Raw genomic sequence first — 21,884 nt, forward strand, 5'->3', positions numbered from 1 at the left:
TTTAATCATCATCCCTTTTAATTCTTTTAATTCTCACCATCCAATAGTAAACTCACATAGAATTTAAGTTGCTTACTGAAACTATTGCCCAAGAGAAAGAGACATTCATTAAAATGAAATTGCATTTCATAGTTGCCTAAAGGAGAAGAGTAGTGAGTACTTCCATAAAGAAGCCACAAGATAAGATGTTTTTATGAGGCTTACGTGGCTTTCTCTTTGAATTCCTACCGATGACGACTAAGATGGTCCACGCCGTTTGACATGTCTCTGCGCCAATACACCGATCAATTTTTGTTTTGAAATACACCGAAATTAAAATGAAATGAAAGATTTTGACATTGGATCACATTTCACATAAAATAGATTATTTCATAAAGATAAAGGTTTGAAGTATCAAACTTTAATTGAATTGAAATGAAGGAATTTTAATGACTTCCACGAGACCCAGTTGTCTAAAGGACTTATAAATCCAAACCAAACAAAGCATCACATTCTTAGGTTCCCCTCTAAAGCAACCTTTTTGCCATGAATCTTGATCAAGAAATTCACAATTTTGTGAGCCTTGCTTCCTTAGACAACTTGCTCAAACTTTTCACCTTCAGATTACTTTCAAACTGATTACGAACATCCTCATAAGCTGAACATTCCATGATAAAGTTCCATTTGGTTTCAACTGCTCCTTTCCTACAAAAGATACATGTTCTTTCTTTTGATTCTTCCTTAAGTAAATTAAATGGTTAGATGCACTGTTAGGGTAGCTTGTTTTCCAACGGTAGCCTTGGATCGAGTGCACCTTGTTGCTTACGATGCACTTGCATGGGAGATGGATGACTTTATTGTTAATGCACATGACTTTAAGGTTTGGTTTCATGTGACTTTAGTTCTCTTTACCTTGATTTTGAGAACTTTTACCTTGAGCTCTTGTTTGAAGAAATAGAGGTGTTTGGATGATTTGAAAAAAAAAACATTTTTTTTTATTAGCCATATAGTTGTGCTAGTTAAATATAATTAATAAATATAGAAAAAATTAACATAAATATTTTAAATATATGCTCTCTTTATAAAATTAATTATTATACTAAAAATTCAAATTAATTTTTTTTTATAAAACATGTCAAATAAAAATGCCAAGCTATTATATATATATATAATTTTAACAAAATAATAAACCAGAATATTTCTAAAATAATAAACAAGAATATTTCTAAATACAGAGATATAAATTTTTATAAATATAAATAATATTATTAAGAATCAAAATAGATCCATCTTAATTCTGAATCTACTAGAATTTGATAGGAATCTAATATTTCGAGGTGTAAATCTTTCCTCAAGTTTTGCACTAAAAAAATGTTTTACATTTTGAGAAACATGATTGTTAGCAATGCTCCAAAATTAAGATAGATATATGTTGGTTAACTTATGAATGAGGATAAACATGAGAAAAAATACTGGACAAAATTTATACCAGCCTAGATCCATCTTAACTCTTGATCTGCCAAGGGTAGATAGGGATCAAATCTCTTTTCATTCTAGAAGAGGTTTGCATCTCAAGAGATTTCAAATATCTTTTCACTCTAGAAAAAGTTTGCATTTCAAGAGATTTGATCCCTCTTAGCTTGGTAATCCAAAATTAAGATGGATCCGGGTTAGCTTAATTATTAATTTGATCTAGTATTATGTAATTTGACCTAGTTAAAATACATTATTGATAATTATAATTATTAATTGCTATATTTTATTTTTATTTTAACTAAGTCAAAATATTTATAAGACATTACATCTTTACCATATTAAATTAGATAATTATTTGATAATAATGTATTAATTTAAAATATTAAAAAATATATTAATATATTTTGAATTAATATAAATATGTATAATATAAATTTAATATAAACTTTATTAAATATACTATAAAATATAATTTGGACACAAATGGAATTCAATATTATAGAAATAATATAATATTAAATAAACATTTTGGACTTAATCAAAATAAAAATAAAATCAAATCATATATGTAAACTCTATTACCAACTTTATACATTTAATTATTTTTTTAAACATAAAACATCATATATAATATTTCACATGATAACATGATTTTAAGTTTTCCAAAGCTAAACTCTATACACAATCTGCTCTAAGGAAACTCAGGGAAAATCAAATCATCGATAAAATAAAAATGTTTAAAAAAAATACATCATAGGCTGTCCGGAGGCTTTAGTCCTTTTCCTCGTGAATGGGACGCTTCTATATGAACTAAACATATCTCTCGCGTTTTCATTGGGATTTCATAATACAATAATTTTAATTATTAATATTACAATTACAATTTTAATAAACTATACTATTCTATATATATATAATATTTTATATAATAATAATACTTTATATTATAATTTTAATTTTAATAAATTATTATATTTAGCTTATGACGTGTAGTTTAATTGGTGATAATTGTAATATAAAGTATTATGTAAATAAAACGATTCAAGGTTCAAATTCTTGTGGATCAAATCAACAAGACAAAAAAAATATCATTAAATATTTATATCAAATATGGAAAAATAAATATAATTATATCATTATTAATGAATAAATGAATAAAGTTTATCTTAATATTAATATAAATATTATATTGAAATGTTGTAACATGTGTATAAATATTGTAAAAAATATATTTTTTATTTTTATTTTAGCCAACCTAGATCCATCTTAACTTGGGATCTATTACGGTGTCCATACGGATTGGGAGGAGAGTGTGAGAGTTTGTGAGGAACTAAATTATCTTGTAATCTCCTGTTTGATAATAAAATTTTGCCGATGCCTATGTTTGGTGGACGTAGCCCAGAATGGTTGGGTGAACCACGTAAAACTCCTGTGTCATTTATGTGTTTGATTTTATATGTTGTTTGTCTCTGTCTTGCTTTTTAGCTGCGCACTGATTGCTCCAACAAGTGGTATCAGAGCATGTTGGAGGAGCACGCAGCGGAGGAGTGACGGGTCCAAAGTTTGCTGGAGGTGCTGTGAACGTCCTGCGTGCAGTTGGAGCTGTTGGATCAGGCAACGGTGGTGTTGGCTGAACGGCACTCACAAAACACTGCGTATGCCTGCGTTGGTGATCAGCCTGCGTGTGTGATCAGGCTGTTTGACTGTGCATAGCGATTGGGCGTATGAAGGCTGTTTGAAACATCGTTAAATTTTAACACTCCACGTGACTGCGTAAGGATTACACCATGCTAGATGCGTAACTGTGGACCTGCGTGTTATGCGTGGATTAAACGTACGTTGAATGGTGGATTAACCATTACTTCAGTGGCTTTGCTGCGGTGGATTATTTTGTGCGTGAGAATGGCGTTGAGTTATAAAACTGCGTTGCAGAACTGCTGGTGAGTATCGGTGTGGATGACGCGTTGAGTATCGGTGTGGATGACGCGTTGTTTACGGTGTTTAGAGAGCTCCGATCGAACTGCAGCGCGACATCAATTCCTCCAGCACGTGATTGGAGCGTATTGCGTTATTTTTTGTTTTGGGATTGGCGCGAGAAGTGATAAAACAGGCGCGCCAATAACCAGGATGGCGCAGAACCGATTTAATTAAGAGCGCCAGTGCGCCAAGTTTCAGATCGGTGCAGGATTTAGAGGTATACACGCGCCAGTTATAAACACTTACACCGTTTTTTCATTGGCGCGGATCTTCTGTTCTTGAGCAAGCGCCAAGTCCCTTTCTGGTGCGTGTGTTTTGCTTCCGGCGCGGGTTTTTCTTCTGCATGGGCAGCGTGAAGCATTGGTTGTTTTGTCTTCTAAATTGTAAGCTGAAATTCAAACAGCAAAGGGGTTTGTTTTTTTTTTTAATATAGAGTAAAAGCAATATACAATAAGGCATAGGCATTTGTCATATATAATAACTTCTTTTTTTTTAAAGTTGGATTTGGAGATTGTTTGAGTTTAGCGACGAGATGGCGAAAACTCAGAGTGCCCGGTTTGAAATCGAGAAGTTTAACGGCAAAAATAATTTCGAGATCTGGAAGGTAAAAATGCATGATCTGCTGGTACAACAAGGCGTGGCGAAGGCATTGTTGGGCAGATCCAAGTTGTCGTACCCCGTGACAGATGATGAATGGAATGAATTGGATGGAAGAGCCTTGAGTGGTATTCGACTGTGTTTGGCTGATGATGTTTTATTTAACATCGTGTCAAAGAAGACTTCTGTTGGTTTGTGGACGAAGTTGGAGAAGCTGTATATGACAAAATCCTTGAAAATCGGATTCTCCTAAAGCGACAGCTATACAGTTTGTGAATGAAGGAAGGTACTTCTATTACTGATCATTTGAATGTGTTTAATACTCTAATGGTGCAATTAGAAAGCATAGAAGTAAAATTTGAATCCGAGGATAAAGCCATAACTTTATTGAGCTCGTTGCCTGAGTCATGGGATCATTTTGTTACTTCTATAAGTCTTAGCTCATCCGAAACCATTGAATTTGATGATGTCGTCGGAGCTTTGTTGTTCGAGGAGACCAGGAAGCGGTCGAATGCTGACACCTCTACATCAGAGGCAATGATGGCTAGAGGTCGTTCTAGAGAAAGACGCTCTGGTAAGCGCAGCGATTCGCGTTCAAAGTCAAAAGGAAAGAAGAGTAAAGTAAAGTGCTGGTTCTGTGGCAAATTGGGGCACTTGAAGAAGGATTGCTGGAAGCGACAACAAACTTCTAAAGAAGCTTCATCGACAGAAAAGAAGGAAGCGAACACGATTGATACAGGTTCAGCATCTGGTTCAGGTATGAGCGACGAAGTCTTATCAGTTAATTTTTCAAATTATGATCAACATTGGTTGTTAGATTCCGGTGCATCAAACCACATGTGTATTCATAGAGACTGGTTTAAGACATATAGATCAGTGAATGATGGAGTCGTGTACATGGGTAATGATGTCACATCTAATATTGTGGGAATAGGGAGTATACAGTTGCAAATGTTTGATGGGACAACAAAAATGTTAACTGATGTAAGACATGTAACAGATTTAAGGAAAAAATTGATTTCACTGGGGGCACTTGACACAAATGGATATAAAACTGTCATTCAAGGTGGAGTAATGAAAATTTACAAAGGTATTTTACTAGTAATGAAAGCTAAGAAAGTAGGAAATATGTTTCAGTTAGAAGGAAGAACAGGGTCAGTTCATGTGTCTACGGTATCTGAACATGACAGTAGTTCCATTCGCCTATGGCATCAGAGGTTGGGCCATATGAGCGAAAGAGGGTTAAAGATTTTGGCTGATCGCAATTTACTTCCTAATCTAAGGTCTGGAAAGTGAGATTTCTGTAAACATTGTCTGTTTGGCAAACAAAGTAAACAAAAGTTTAAAACAGGCAAACATACTAGTAAAGGAATACTTGATTATATCCATTCAGATGTTTGGGGTCCAGCACCTACAGCCTCATATGGTGGCTCGTCATATTTTGTATCGTTTATTGATGACTTTTCTAGGAAAGTGTGGGTCTACATGTTGAAAAGGAAGTCTGTTGTTTTTACAGTTTTCAAGCAGTTTAGAGCATTGGTAAAACATCACTGGTAGAAATATAAAATGTTTACGAACTGACAATGGTGGTGAGTTTACTTCCAAGGAGTTTGAAAAATATTGCAAGGATGCAGGGATCGAGAGACATAAGACTACTGTGTATACTCCTCAGCAAAATGGAGTTGTTGAACGCATGAACAGGACTCTTTTGGAGAGAGCAAGGAGTATGCTGAGTAATGTTGGTTTGCAGAAGGAGTTGTGGACAGAAGCAGTGGCTACAGCTTGTTATGTGATAAATCGATCGCCATCGACAGCGATAGGTTGCAAGATTCCTCAAGAGGTATGGAAAGGACACCCTTGTGATTATTCTAAACTCAGAGTGTTTGGTTGTGATGCATATGCTCTAGTGCCTAAACATCAGCGAACTAAATTAGATCCGAAATCAAAAAGGTATATCTTTGTTGGGTATGGTGATGGAACAAAGGGATTTAGATTGTGAGATCCTACTACCCGCAAAATAATCATCAACAGAGATGTAAAGTTTGATGAATCCTCTCTTGTACAATTAGATGTAGATAATAAATTGAAACAGGATGATGTATCTGATTTTCAGCACATTCAGTTTGGCAGCACTTCTAATGATAGTCATGATGACCATAGTTCAGATTCTAGTCATGAACAAGTTTCAGAATCAGATTATGAACAGGGTTCAGATGTAGGTCATGAACAGGTCTCAGATGGTGATCATGAAGAAGTTCCTACAGATGGTAGTCAGCCAATTGTGGAAGCACCGGAAACATATTTAAGGAGGTCTACAAGAATCAAACGCCCTCCTAGAAGGTATGATGATTATGTTACTTCAGTTGCTTTGACTGCTAATGATGATGAACCTTTGTGTTATCAGGAAGCTGTAGAAGGTTCAAAGAGTGACAAATGGAAAGCAGCCATGAAGGAAGAAATGATGGCCTTAGGTAAGAATGACACATGGGATCTTGTTGAACTTCCCAAAGGCAGGAAAACTGTGGGATGTAAATGGGTCTTCAAGGTAAAACGGGGTGTGAATGATACAGAGGACAGATACAAAGCGAGGCTGGTTGCAAAAGGGTTTTCTCAGAAAGCAGGCATAGACTTTCATGAGATATTTTCACCAGTTGTTAAAATTGTTTCAATTAGAATTGTGTTAGCGTTAGTTGCTTTGCTTGATTTAGAATTACAGCGACTAGATGTTAAGACTGCGTTTTTACATGGTGATTTAGATGAGGAAATTTATATGGAACAACCGGAAGGGTTTGTTCAGCATCGCAATAAGAAATTTGTCTGCAGGCTCAAGAAGTCGTTGTATGGTCTGAAGCAGTCGCCTCGATAGTGGTACAAGAAATTTGTTTCTTTCATGTTGAGTCAAAAATATATAAGAAGTGAATATGATCATTGTGTTTACTTTAAGCAGTTAAGTAATGGCATGTTCATTATCTTAGTGTTGTATGTTGACGATATGCTTTTACCAAGCAAAAGCATTGAAGAAATCAACAGGTTGAAGACTCAGATGGCAAGGACATTTGATATGAAAGATCTAGGAGCAGCAAGACAGATTTTGGGCATGGAGATTTTCAGAGACAGGAGCAATGGTAAGTTGTAGCTATCACAACAAAAGTATATTGAGAAAATACTTATGAGGATTGGTATGAACAATGTGAAGCCTGTGTCAGTCCCTTTAGCTTCCCATTTTAGGCTTTCTTCTAGTTTATGTCCTAATACAGATGAAGAAAAGGATTATATGTCTCGAATTCCATATGCTAATGTAGTAGGATGTTTGATGTATGCGATGGTTTGTACTCGACCAGATATTTCACATGAAGTGGGGGTTGTCAACAAGTATATGGCAAACCCGGGTAAAGAACACTGGTCAGCAGTGAAATGGGTGCTTCGGTATTTGAGAGGCACAAGTAGTTATTGTATTACTTACAATAAGAGTGGTGAATCTGTTTGTGGGTATGTTGATTCTGATTTTGCAGGTGATTTGGATAAGAGAAGGTCAACTTCAGGGTATGTCTTTACTCTTGCAGGTGGAGCTATTAGCTGGATGTCAAAGCTACAAAACATTGTTGCTTTATCCACTACTGAAGCAGAATACATTGCTGCTTCGCATGCTTGCAAAGAAGCGGTTTGGCTGAAAGGTTTGCTTGGTGAATTTGGTAGGTTACAGGACAACATCAAGTTACTTTGTGATAGTCAAAGTGCAATACATTTGGCTAAGAATCTGGCCTATCATAGTAAATCAAAGCATATTCCAATTAAGTACCATTTTGTAAGACAGGTTATCACTGAAAGGGGAGTCTCTCTTGAAAAGGTGCATACAAAGGAAAACTGTGCAGACATGTTCACGAAACCAGTTTTGTTAGAGAAGCTGTGTTGGTGTTTGGCTTCTCTTGGCTTGCAGAAAAAATAAATAATAAAGAAACAGGGCATCAGGCTAATTGTTGTCAAGGTGGAGATTGTTGAGATTTTCGGTTTTGATAAAATGGGCAAAAATCTCAGTAGGTGACAACAATCTGATTTGGTTGCTATATTAGCTCGATTTTGTTTTGGAGAGAGTTAATGCATCCTATATTTGCTGTAAGAGGATTTATGAGGCAGTTAGATCCTCTTAGCTATAAAACAGGTGTCCATATAGATTGGGAGGAGAGTGTGAGAGTTTGTGAGGAACTGAATTATCTTGTAATCTCCTGTTTGATAATAAAATTTTGCCGATGCCTATGTTTGGTGGACGTAGCCCAGAATGGTTGGGTGAACCACGTAAAACTCCTGTGTCATTTGTGTGTTTGATTTTATATGTTGTTTGTCTCTGTCTTGTTTTTTAGCTGCGCGCTGATTGCTCCAACAGAAATCAATGCACACTATTAATCTAATTACTTTGAAAGCAATACAAATCATCTATCTATTTGCATTAGATCATAAATGTAGATCTATACTGAAATCAATGCATCTAGTGTAAACAATTAAAATGGAATATAAATCAACATATATATTGAAATTAATGCATTTAGTGCAATCAAGGGAACAAGATTAGAAATTAATGTCAACATTGAAATCAATACATCTATTCCAATAAAGAAAAAAATATTAATGTCAAAGTAATCTAAATTAGAGTTAGGACCTTACATATGTCTTTACCCCTTTAATTGGTGAAAATTTTAATAATAAGATTATGTTTAATATTATAACACTGTTTTTAATATAATATAATATTATATAATGTAAATATTTCTTTATGGTTAATTAATATTATAATATTATAATTTATTTGATCTAATATTATAATACTATTATTGTATTATATTGTATTATATTATTATATTATACTATTATATATTATTATTATTTGGTGAAGCCAAACCACTTTTATTACCTTAAAAAAATGATACAAACAATTATGTTCTATTATTGCTTTGATAGTTGGAAACCATACTAGTAGCATAATTTCAAAGCTTTTAAATACTAATTCTATGTGCTATCTAATAAACGGTCAGAATGAAACTATGACTAGTAGAGAAATTAAACTCTAAACTAATAAACATGCTAATAATATTAACAATAAAGAGATATTAGTCAAGGTTGTCATTGATGTCAATATAGCATTATTGGAGATGGAAAATATTCTTGTGATGTCAATGAACCTCATGCAATCCCTAGGTGCTAAGGTTGCTCTTACATTATGAAGATGTCAAGACACTAATGAAGAAGTCTAGTCTAAGATGCCCATGATGCTCTAAAACATGAAGATTGATGTTCATAGTGATCTAGTCTTTGAGTGTCAATTATGTGTCCAATATACAAGCCCTAGAACTATCCTTGTTGTGGGAATATGATATCCTTGCTCTTGATGAAGAGGCCCTAAAACCATGATGATGTCCTTGCTCATGTGAAGAAGCCTTAACCTAAACATTTAATAAGTTGATGACTTAGATGACTATACATAATGACATGGATGGAGACCACATGATGATATGGAGGACCATATGATGACATGGAGATGATATGATGACATAGTTGAAGACATGATAGTGGAGATCATATATAACACAACACATATAATAAAACCCTATCGAAGAAATATCATATCGACGTTTTTATTGTGTGTCACCACTCAAACCCTCCGATCTCTGATATGTGATATCATATGACCCCTAATTTGCTTTGACTTCCAATATGTAGAGCCGACTTGATTTAAGTTAATGATTTAATTATCAAATCACATCCACCACTTTATCAGAACTTTTGAAATGACACCTCCGATAAGACCTAATCTCCGATTGTCGATATGGTTGCGGACCCGATTGGCTTTATCATAACGTTTTAATATAATATCGCGTCTGTTGCATCGAAACTTTACTACATCGCAAGTTTTGAAGGTTGTGTCATGTTAAAGCTTCTAATACCCAAAACTATGATACCCATCCTCGTTCGCCACTGATGACAATTGATTTTTTTTAAGGTCATATGTCTTATTTTTATAGTCTAGCTGACCTATACCCTGTCTCTCAAGTCGGCTTCCTCCATAGGTCACGTCTCTTCACTTCAAGGTGAAATCCATATATATATGAACTCGGATCTTCATTTCAAAATAATCTTTAGTTATCTAACACAGAGAGTAAGATACAATTCACAACTCGTGAACTTTACAACACCGAGGAAAGGAAGCTTAAGGCCGAGAAGAGGAAGCAAATTTTGGTTGGGTTAAAAATTGATGAAACAAAATCTCTCGGACCTGTGAAACATTCAGACCAACAACAAGGAACAATATGCTTGATATATAACGAGGCTTTGTAAACCTTCAAGACGTATCTGAAGAAATCTCAGACCTCTTGGATCAGAACTCAGAAGGCCTTCATCCATTGAGAATGAGCAGTATCTGAAGTATTCCAATACTAGTTGATAATTTGTAAACGAGCAATATCCGAAGCATTCCATTAATAATGAGACAATTTCACACAAAAAACGATTACTACAGTACCCAGAAGAGATGAGGAGATCATAAGGCCCGCATCCATTGAAGCAAAAAGGTGGTCATCAACAATGATCTACCATACCCTCAGACCTGTGGTCAGTAACCAAGAACTGAAGCTCGGATTATAGAGGACCTATAGACAGCGATAAGAGGAACCTCATATCTGTGGTGACTATTATGGTAACTCACTCTAGTGATTGAACCCATGATAAGTAAATCTATGGAGAGATTACTCTCAGTGTTATTGAAGATTTTGAATAGCGTGGAATCTACCTAGTGCAAAAGTTTGGACAACTATCTTTGATCAATGCTCAAACTTGTGGAGAGGTGTTTGGATAGTGGTCTGTGGAGCTTGGATTACAGATCCATTGTAGCCTGGAGGCCTGTATTATATAGCACGTCATCAACATCGATTGAAGGCCAACTTGTAGGTATTGTTTGAAGGGATAAGGAGCTCAGACAAACTAGTTCACAAGTGCCTCAAAACTTGTTGAAGAAGTAATTTGAAGTACTTTATTGAGGAACTGTAGTGGAGCAAGACCTTGGGATTGAACCAGTTTGAAGTACTCTTGAAGGAGGGTTGATTTTGAAGATATTTTTGGAGCAGGCTTAGTGTAGCCTGGTGAAGACATCTTGTTGAGAAGCTTTAGCTGATTGAAAACACCATGATGCACTGCTGAAGGCCCTCATGATGTAACCTTGAAGAAACTTGTGTGGGTAACATGAAGAGCAGTGGTGACACCTTCTAAGAAGACAAGGTTTTCATTGATGAAGTGATTTGGAGGAGGCATTGCTGAAGATAGACAAGGCTCGTTGAAGAATACATTGGGAGCCATGAACAATTACTAAACTTATCTTGATGAATTGAAGCAGGAGGTTGGAGCCTCATAGAGACAAGGTTGGTGCCTTGGGAGATAGGGTTGGAGCCCTAGAGGTTGGTGCCTCAAAGTGACAAGGTTGGAGCCTTGGGAAGATAGGGTTGGAGCCTCGTGAATTCCAAGTCGGTGCTTGGAAAAATATAGGTTGGAGCTTGGTGGATTGAAGATTGGTGTCTTCATCTAGGGTTGGAGCCATAATTATTATTGTACTTGATTTAGCATAAATAAGAGGATTGGAGTCCTTGTTATCTATTATTAATAAAAGTATTTATTCCTACTGTTCATTTTGTGTTCTAATTATAAGTGATCTAACTGGTAAAAATAACAATTGAAAAGAAACACTGATTCACCCCCCTCTCAGTATCTCCAACAATTGGTATCAGAGCTAGTACCTTCACTCAAAGCCTAACATCTTGAAGGTTTATCCTTAGAACACAAATGGAATAGCCAAGGAAGAAAGCCTCCAATCCTTCTAAAGATTACTCTTCCTCATCTGTGAAAGCTGAAGATAATCAATTGGAAAAGTTCCATTGTTCAATGGAAACTTTGATATATGGAAGATGAGAATGAAAAATTTCTTAATGGCTCAAGGCATTGAAGTCTGGGAATCAATGATTACTTAAAGAATGATGGAAGGAGAATCCAAGGAATATAATACAAAATTGATGGAGGCAATATTGAATGGCCTACCAGATGTTATAAACACCAAAGTGGAGAAATGTTCATCGGCAAAAGGTATGTGGTACAAACTTCAAGATCTTCACTTGGAAGGAGCATTGTCCATGATTACTAGTCAAGAAGATGACAGAAAGAAATAAGGAAATCTAGAACCCATTAAGGAAGCTGAAAACAAGAGTGAAGACATCAAGGCCAAGGAAGACCTAGAAGATGAAGAAAATAAAGATGACTTCGAAGAAGATCTCACGTTGAAGCTTGTAGCTTCCCTAGAAGAGATTAATAATTTGAAAAAGGAAAATTAAGAGCTTAAGAAGAAATTACAAGATGGTGACCATAGTCATGACAAGACAAGGAAGGAAGTTGACCTATTTAAGATTCAGGTACAAGAAAAAGATAAGGATCTCACCAAGGTAAAGGAGGATTGTCATCAAAACAAGAAAAGACATCATGAAGAAGTCATATCCATGAAAAATCAATTAGATAAAGTAAAGAAAAAGGAAAACACTTTGTCAAGCCATCTTGAACAAAGGCACGAGGACTTGAACAAACTTGAAGAGAAAATTGGTCAATACAAGGAATAGGTCTCCTCCCTTAAATCTCAACTAGAAGAAGCAAAGAAACAAGCACAAGGAGCTGAAAAGGTGATGGAAGTTTTGACCCTCTTAGAAGGACAAGTCGATGAAGCAGAAAAGGAAAGAAATGCCATGACATGCCAACTTGAAGAAAAGGATGAAGATATCTCCAAATTAAAATTAGATGTCACCTCATTTAAGGCCCAATCATGTGAAGCAACCAAGATGAAGGAAGAAATGGAGAACAATCTAGCAAAGAAGGATGAAGAATGCAAGATGATGAAATAATAAATTTATCTCCTAAAGAAAGAACTTTATCATCTAAACAAGAGTCTAAAGAGATCTCAAACATTATTTGACATCTTAAGTCATCAAAGACATCCTCTTAATAAATCAAGGCTTGGTTATGCAGGTGAACCCTAAAAAAAAATGATGCAAACCCTAATGCATCAAACAACAAGGACATGGAGAAGCTTGGAAGAAATATTGATGCCCCCAATTCCAGCAAAAGCAAGGAGAAGAGTCAAAATGTCATTGGAAGAAACCCTCCTCCAAGAAGATATCCATATAGTGTCGAAGACAGAAGAGGCAATGGATATCATCAAAGGATCCCAAGGCAGAATAAATTTAGAAGTACATCAAGACAATCTCCATCCTTCAGGTATCAACAAATATTTGTTGGTTATTGACATGGCAAAGGATTGTAGTTCATACCACAAGGACAAATATAATGGTCCCCATCAGTCTCCCAAAAGAAACTTTGCAGGAGGAAATTATGCTTCCTCATTTATGTACAAAACTGAATGCTACAAATGTCATAATATTTGTCATATGGATTGTAATTGTAACTTGAATTGGGTCCCTAAACAAGATAAAACCAAGACTACCAAGCATGAAATGAAAGTTACACAAGTATGGAGAAGGAAGAAAATTGGATCAGAAAATGTCTTGAACACTCAAGGCATCAACCCATGTTGTTGATCTGATAAGTACATCTTTGGCGTCTATATTCCAAGTTTTAATGATGAGACTCTGCCAAAAAGGAGACCATGCATACTATTAGGGGGAGCTTTTGATTCTCGAACATTCTTGCTGAAGTTATCCAACCCTTGATGAGTCACACATGGACAATCATCTTTTGATAGATCATATCTCATGAGCAACTACATTGAAGAATATAATCCTTTACTCATCTGATGGATCATTGTTGAAGATATCTTCCACTTAATCACAAGGCAACAATATTTCTTGAACAAAAAGAAGTGCTAGAGGAGTTTATGAAGGCAAGGAGAGTTGGTGGATCATCTACCTCTTCCATTTCCATGAAGACATTTGAAGATGTCTTCCACTTGATCACAAGGCAAGCAATTTTTTCTTTTCTTGAGCAAAAAGAAGAGTTAGAGGATTTTATGCAGGCAGGGGGAGTTGGTTCATTGCATGAAGAAATGAAAACACATCTATCATGGACCACATTGCCAGAAGGAAGAGCACCTTGACAGGGGGAGCAACATATCTATCACAGAGAACTATCATTGAAGAAAATACAATGGGAGCAACATATCAAGAAGCATATTGATAGGGGGAGTACTTGGGCACCCCATTTTCCATTGATGTCAAAGGGGGAGAGAATGTTGGAAGGGCAAGAATATTTCCATTAATGAAAAAGGGGGAGACTGTTAGTCAAGGTTGTCATTGATGTCAATATAGCATTATTGGAGATGGAAAATATTGTTGTGATGTCAATGAAGCTCATGCAATCCCCAGGTGCTAAGGTTTCTCTTACATTATGAAGATGTCAATACAATAATGAAGAAGTCTACTCTAAGATGCCCATGATGCTCTAAAACATGAAGATTGATGTTCATAGTGATCTAGTCTTTGAGTGTCAATTATGTGTCCAATATACAAGCCCTATAACTATCCTTGTTGTGGGAATATGATATCCTTGCTCTTGATGAAGAGGCCCTAAAACCATGATGATGTCCTTGCTCATGTGAAGAAACCTTAACCTAAATTTGATAAGTTGATGACTTAGATGACTATACATAATGACATGGATGGAGACCACATGATGATATGGAGGACCATATGATGACATGGAGATGATATGATGACATAGTTGAAGACATGATAGTGGGGATCATATATAACACAACACATATAATAAAACCCTATCAGAGAAATATCATATCAGTGTTTTTATTGTGTGTCACCACTCAAAACCTCTGATCTCTGATATGCGATATCATATAACCTCTGATTTGCTTTGACTTCCAATATGCGGACCCAACTTGATTTAAGTTAACGATTTAATTATCAAGTCGTATTCACCACTTTTTCATAACCTTTGAAATGGAACCTCCGATAAGACCTAATCTTCGATTGCTGATATGGTTGCGGACCCTATTGGATTTATCATAACATTTTAATATAATATCACATTTGCTGATCAGAACTTTCCTATATCGCAAGTTTTCAAGGTTGTGTCATGTTAAAGCTTCCGATACCCAAACCTATGATACCCATCCTCATCCTCCACTGATGACAATTGATTTTAAGGTCATATGTCTTATTTTTACAATATAGCCGACCTATACCTTGTCTCCCAAGTCGGCTTCCTCCAACCATCTTCGGTTATGCAACACAAAGAGTAAGATACAATTCACAACTCATGAACTTTACAACACCAAGGAAAGGAAGCTTAAGGTCGAGAAGAGGAAGAAAATTTTGGTTGGGTTAAATATTGATGAAACAAAATCTCTCAGACTTGTGAAACATTTGTACCAGCAACAAGGAACAATATGCTTGATATCTAACGAGGCTTTGTAAACCTTCAAGACGTATCTGAAGAAATATCATACCTCTTGGATCAGAACTCAGAAGGCCTTCATCCATTGAGAATGAGCAGTATCCGAAGTATTCTAATACTAGTCGATAATTTGTAAACGAGAAGTATCTGAAGCATTCAATTAATAACCGAGACAATTTCACACAGAAAATGATTACTACAGTACCTAGAAGAGATGAGGAGATCAAAAGGCCTACATCCATTGAAGCAACAAGGTGGTCATCAACAATGATCTACCATACCCTCAAACTTATGTTCAGAAACCAAGAACTGAAGCTCGGATTACAGAGGACCTATGGACATCTGCAAGAGGAACCTCAAATCTGCGGTGACTACTGTGGTAACTCACTTCAGTGATTGAACCTGTGGTAAGTACATTTGTGGAGAGATTACTCTTATCCTATTGAAGATTTTGAACAGTGTTGAAGCTACCTAGTGCAGAAGTTTGGACAATTATCTTTGATCAGTGCTTAAAACTATGGAGAGATGTTTGGATAGTGGTTTGTGGAGCTCGGATTACAAATCCATTATATCCTAGAGACCTATATTATATAGCATGTCATCAACATCAATCGAAGGCCAACTTGTAGGTATTGTTTGAAGGGATACAGAGCTCGGGAAGACTAGTTCACAAGTGCCTTAGAACTTGTTGAAGAAGTAATTTGAAGTACTTTGTTGAGGAATTGTAGTGGAGCAAGACCTTGGATTGAACCGGTTTGATTTTGAAGATATTGTTGGAGTAGGCTTAGTGTAGCCTGGTGAAGAAATCTTTTTGAGAAGATTTAGCTAATTGAAAACACCATGATGCATTGCTGAAGGTCCTCATGATATAACCTTGAAGAAACTTGTGTGGGTAATATGAATAACATTGGTGCCACCTTCTAAGAAGACAAGTTTGTCATTGATGAAGTGATTTGGAGGAGGCATTGCTGAAGATAGATAGGGCTCGTTGAAGAAGACATTGGGTGCCATGGATAATTACTAACCTTATCTTGACGAATTGAAGCAGGAGGTTGGAGCCTCATAGAGACAAGGTTGGTGCCTTGGGAGATAGGGTTGGATCCCTAGAGGTTGGTTCCTAAAAGTGACAAGGTTGGAGCCTTGGGAAGATAGGGTTGTAGCCCTAGAGGTTGGAGCCTTGCGAATTCCAAGTCGGTGCTTAGAAAAATACAGGTTGGAGCCCAGTGGATTGAAGAATAGTTGTATTCATCTAGGGTTGGAGCCCTAATTATTATTGTACTTGAATTATCGTAAAGAAGAGGATTGGAGTCCTGTTATATCTGATTAATGTTATATCTGATTAATAAAAGTATTTATTCTTATTGTTCATTTTGTGTTCTAATTATAAGTGATCTAATTGGAGTGATCTAACTGGTAAAAATAACAATTGAAAAGAAATACTGATTCATCCCCCTCTCAGTATTTCCAACAAGATATTCTGCTTCAAGAGACTTGCTTGCTTAGTTTTACGCTGTAGGAGAATGCACCAGTACTGGTGGCTAAGGCTCACTGTCATTGTCATAGGAGGAAAAGTCAATATTTTTCAGGTTCTTGATGAGGGTTGAGAAATTTTTATTGAGCTTGTCAACTTTATCCATCAATTTTTGCCATGCATATGACCAATTCTTGTTGGGTATCAACTTTGTTAATTAAGACTCTTCCCATGAGTGTCTTGGCATTCTAGTAGAGGTTTATGGTATACATATAGGAGGTTTCTCTTGCCCTGGTGGAGTTCCCACCCAAGGGATCCAATCCTTAATGTCTCGTTCAACTTGTATGTTTGGTATGTAGCGCCTGGAATTTCTAACCCTCTCATCTACATTAGAGATGGCCCTTTGAACCATTGCATAAATGATATCCCTATAGCACTCCATAGTTTCTTGCATTGCGGCTTGGGTCTTAGTGTGTTGAAAAAAAAGGAGGACTATGCTTAGTTGCCAAGGAGAAGCTACATTTTCCTCTTCTTCCACCACGTTGAATAGTAGTTAGTCAACGCCTTACAATTGAGCCTGAATTAATATAGGGGTAAGAAACAAAGAGTAATGTGGGTGATGGGAAAGGGAGAATGGCTACGCAAGAGCTGGGAAGGAAGATTGAGAGAACTATACTTAGAAAACCAATGTGGGAGAGCAATTTTTTTTTCCAAATGAATTAGTGTTGGCTTAGGAAAAGATAGAAAGGGGAGATTAGAAAGGTGGTCAAGAAAATAACTAGAGAGAGGTCAAGAAGTCAACGAGTTGAAATGAACATTCCCCCCGTAATTAACAATCCCATCTATGGAAGATAAGACATAAACAAATAATCCCAATTTTCAAGCTCAATGCTACTAGCAAAACATATTCAATTGAAGCACAATCCTAAATTGATATGATAGGTAAGCCAAACCTAAATTGATAGTGTTTGTTGTGAATTACGTCGAAGGTGGAGCTTCCTCATCTGACTAATTTCCAATTGATAAGCACTGTAATACCAACATGCCTCAGATCCTCCATGAATTAACTTTCTAGGACAAGCAACTTCGTAAAACCTCCCAACAGTCCATGAAGGCAGATTCACCCCATGAAATCTTCGTCGAACATGGAATATTTATCCTTAGCAAGCCATCCAGAGCTATAATGCTGCATCCATCCACCATAATTGTCAATATAACTCTTAAAATTCCCTTGCAAGTTGATTTATGGGTTAATTGTCCTTCCCTTGAGGTCTGTACATTTGGTAATATGAACTCTACAAGTTCCCACAGGCTAGATTTCATGGTTTCCAGAGTGTGGTGTACGAGTATCCATGCAAGCTTCCGTTTGGAGGGAAACTTTCCCACTTCATTTATATCATCGACTCTCATCATGAGCGGATGAGGGAGACACTTCCCATGAACACCATAAATGGGGATGATTATATTATTACTATTTTATGACTAGAGGAATCAACAACTAGCCCAGTTTCGTAATTATGTGACACATGGTCGATTCCAACCACTACCACTATAACCTCTAGGTGCCTATGTACACCCCTTTCGTAGACATAGGTAAACTAGATCGATTTGAACCTTGAATCTCTTGGTACATAACACTTCATTATCACGATGATTACTAATTGAGCTGCCCTAGGGGGATATTATATATATATATGACAAAGTGATTTGAGATGGGGAGTGAACCCTAAGCGTGTGCATCAAGTAAGAGAGTGTTCTACTAATTTTTACATATAAAATCTCTTCCCATATATCTCAAAATCGTATACATCCTCTTCCTTCGCTTCTAACATGAAAACCTTTCCATGCAAAATATGAAAATGGAGTTAGATGGTGTTCTGGAATATGTTGATATGTTGGTTCTAGAATTCATTTACGATCCAATTTGATTTTCTATGAAATATGACCCTTTTCAGGTGCTTTACAATCACATGATGCTCGAGAGGATTTGGGACACCAAACATGACGTTAATCGATACACTCACTAGTGCTTCAACATTAACAATATTGTCTCCTCGGTTGAGCTAAGGCAACAAATGTGTTTATACATTCTTGAGAACAAAACACGAACCCTAAATCTATGCCTTAATGTTATACCTGACTACACCAATGTCTTGAGCATGAGAGACATTGAGAATCTCTTAAATGAATCGAGTTTTCATTATCAATAATTAAATTTTCATTGTTCAATTACTATCATTGAGGAGAGAATGAGAAACATGCATGTAGAGAAGTACTGGAAGGGCCTGTGGAAGAAATTGAATTTGCTCCATCTTTATTTTCACTATATGGATGAAACTAAGGAGAAACTTTTGTCATCAAGGGATATGCATTATTATTCATCATAATTGATGAACTTAATTTATGACATGTAATGATTTATCAAAGAAGCTAGCTGATAACACTCTGAAACATTTAGACATGTCGCTTGATAATAACCACATTTACGTATTCAAAGTAAACAAATTTTTATGATAAAAAAATGAGTTGTATGTGCATCATTGTTGACGTAATTAGGATCCATGGTACATACATTTCCAACGAGGCCAATTGCCATTCATTATGTTATGTATTTTCAATTAACCAAGAAAGAAAACCCGAATAGTCTTTTGTTGTGATCAAGTGATTTGTGCTCCTTTCACAAAAACTTTAAACAATGTTAGAATACCTTCCAACTGAGAATAACACTGCCTACTTAGGCATTTGCTCTAAATGTTTCAAGCTAGTTATTTGTATATACATTCTAAATGTTACAAGCAAATTGTTTATATATACATTTATAAAAAGGTATAAAATAAATGTACAAACCTACAAAGATTGGAAAGAATGATAATATTTCTGAAAACATATTTAGTATCACAACAAAACATTAATATTTAATTAAAACATTCTTAAAACCTAGAAAAATCATTGTGATTAATTTAGGTTCAATATTATATATTTACTTAAATTATATATATATATATATATATATATATATATATATAAATAATAAATTAATAATTCAAAATAATAAAACTATTCAATCATATTGTAATAGTTATAATTATTACATCTCAATTGTTTACACAGACTAATAATAGTGCATATTAAAAATAAATATGATTTTTAAATTACTTTAACTATTAAATATTATAACCATTAACATTAAAATTTATTATAATAATTCAAATTAATCAACATCTCATTCAATGATAAATTTCCCCATCTCATCCGTATAATTTCCAAAAAATACTTATTTCAAAGATACATATTTTAATTAAAAATGAAAAACACAACATAGCTGTGTCCCAGAAAAAAAACACATCACCTCTGCCGCCGCACTATAATCTTTGGGTTAAGGTTTGATAATTTTATAGGGCAATATCTTTGTATCTGTTTATTACATTAGGGCTTTGGCTGCTATTTCTTATTTGTTGGGTGGATAGGAGCTTCTACCCCACAATCTGGTGCAAGAAGTAATTCTCCTTTAGTGTATTCTTTTTGTATTTGGACGAAACACCTATCATATTTTTGTATTGGAAATTATAGAGAATAGAACATGGGTAAATAATAATTACTTAATGTTAAAATGTGAAGAGTTATATACTTGAAAACTCTCAACAATATTTATATATGTTTTAATTTTTTAATTTTAATATTTGGGATGAATTTTTGTTATATTTTAGTTTTTTTTATTTAAGTCATATTTAAATGTTTATATTTATTTACAATTATTATAATATTTATTTTTTTCGTGAGGCGTTTTTTAATACAAAAAATAAAATAAACTCATCAAGGTAATTGTAAGATTTGAATTTATGCAGAGGGAATAACAATCAATCATCTTAATTTTAAAATAAAAATTTTAAAATATCTAAAAATACAAAAAAACTATATTATTAGTAAATTTAATTTTTAGATCCATAAAAATATAAACTTCTATTCCATTAACCAATTACTAATTATAAGAGGACGGGCTTGTCGACATGAAACCCTTACTGCCACAACCCTCAGTTCTCCTCTTGCTCTGGTTCGATGATGCCACAACCCTCCGTCGGATTGGCTCGTTGCCCATTGTTGTCCTGGATGTTGTTGTTGCCTCTTGATGGTTCATGAATAGGGTTACAGGGTTATGGTAGCCTTTCTGTCTACCTATTGTGGCTTTCTTCCGGTGGAGCCTCAGTTTTGAGAAGGGAGTTGAGGGAGCGAGGTTGAGGCTTAGTCGTCTTGACTCTCAATTCGAGCCAATTTTTTTATATTGCTGATGTTGTGGAGTTGGAAGTTGAGGAAGCAGGGTTGCCATGGTTCCTTTGTTGTTTTTGGCCCCAGATACATGCCTCTTTTTCTTCGTTTGCAGAGGATCTGACGCTGCTGTGGATGTTGCCTTTCGTTTGGCATTTTGGACGACTTGTTCCTAGGTTTATTCAACTGGAGTTTCAGGATTTCTTTACTTCCCTTTCTTCGTTTTTGGTGGCCATGCTTGGCCTTTTATTTTTCCTCAGACCTTGTCCTAGGGTTTGATTTCTCTAGGGTTTTTTTGGGGATTTATTGGGGTCATCTGGGTGACCTGTGCCCAATATTTTATAGATGTTTTATGGATTTTCGGAGGATTTTTCATATGGGAGCTTTGAGCTCTTCTTTGTGGGTAGGCTTTTGATTCATGTGATTGTAATGCCATCATACATCTACAAAATGTAATTTTTTCCTTGTTTTCAGATTGAATAACATTAATATTTTTTCCATAGAAAAAATAAATCAATTACTAATAATAAAACAAAAAAAATGTTAAAAGAAAAAAATTATCACATTGCCATCAACACAATCTATTTTTTTCATTTACATCGATGATGAAAATCAAAATACTATAACTATCAAGATTTCTCACAATAAAAAATTATAAAGATTATATAATATGTATTCT

This window comes from Pinus tabuliformis, chromosome Q (assembly GCF_031772625.1).
Source record: "Pinus tabuliformis cultivar Carrire ecotype Pingquan chromosome Q, CPIR1, whole genome shotgun sequence".
Classification (NCBI taxonomy): Eukaryota; Viridiplantae; Streptophyta; class Pinopsida; order Pinales; family Pinaceae; genus Pinus; species Pinus tabuliformis.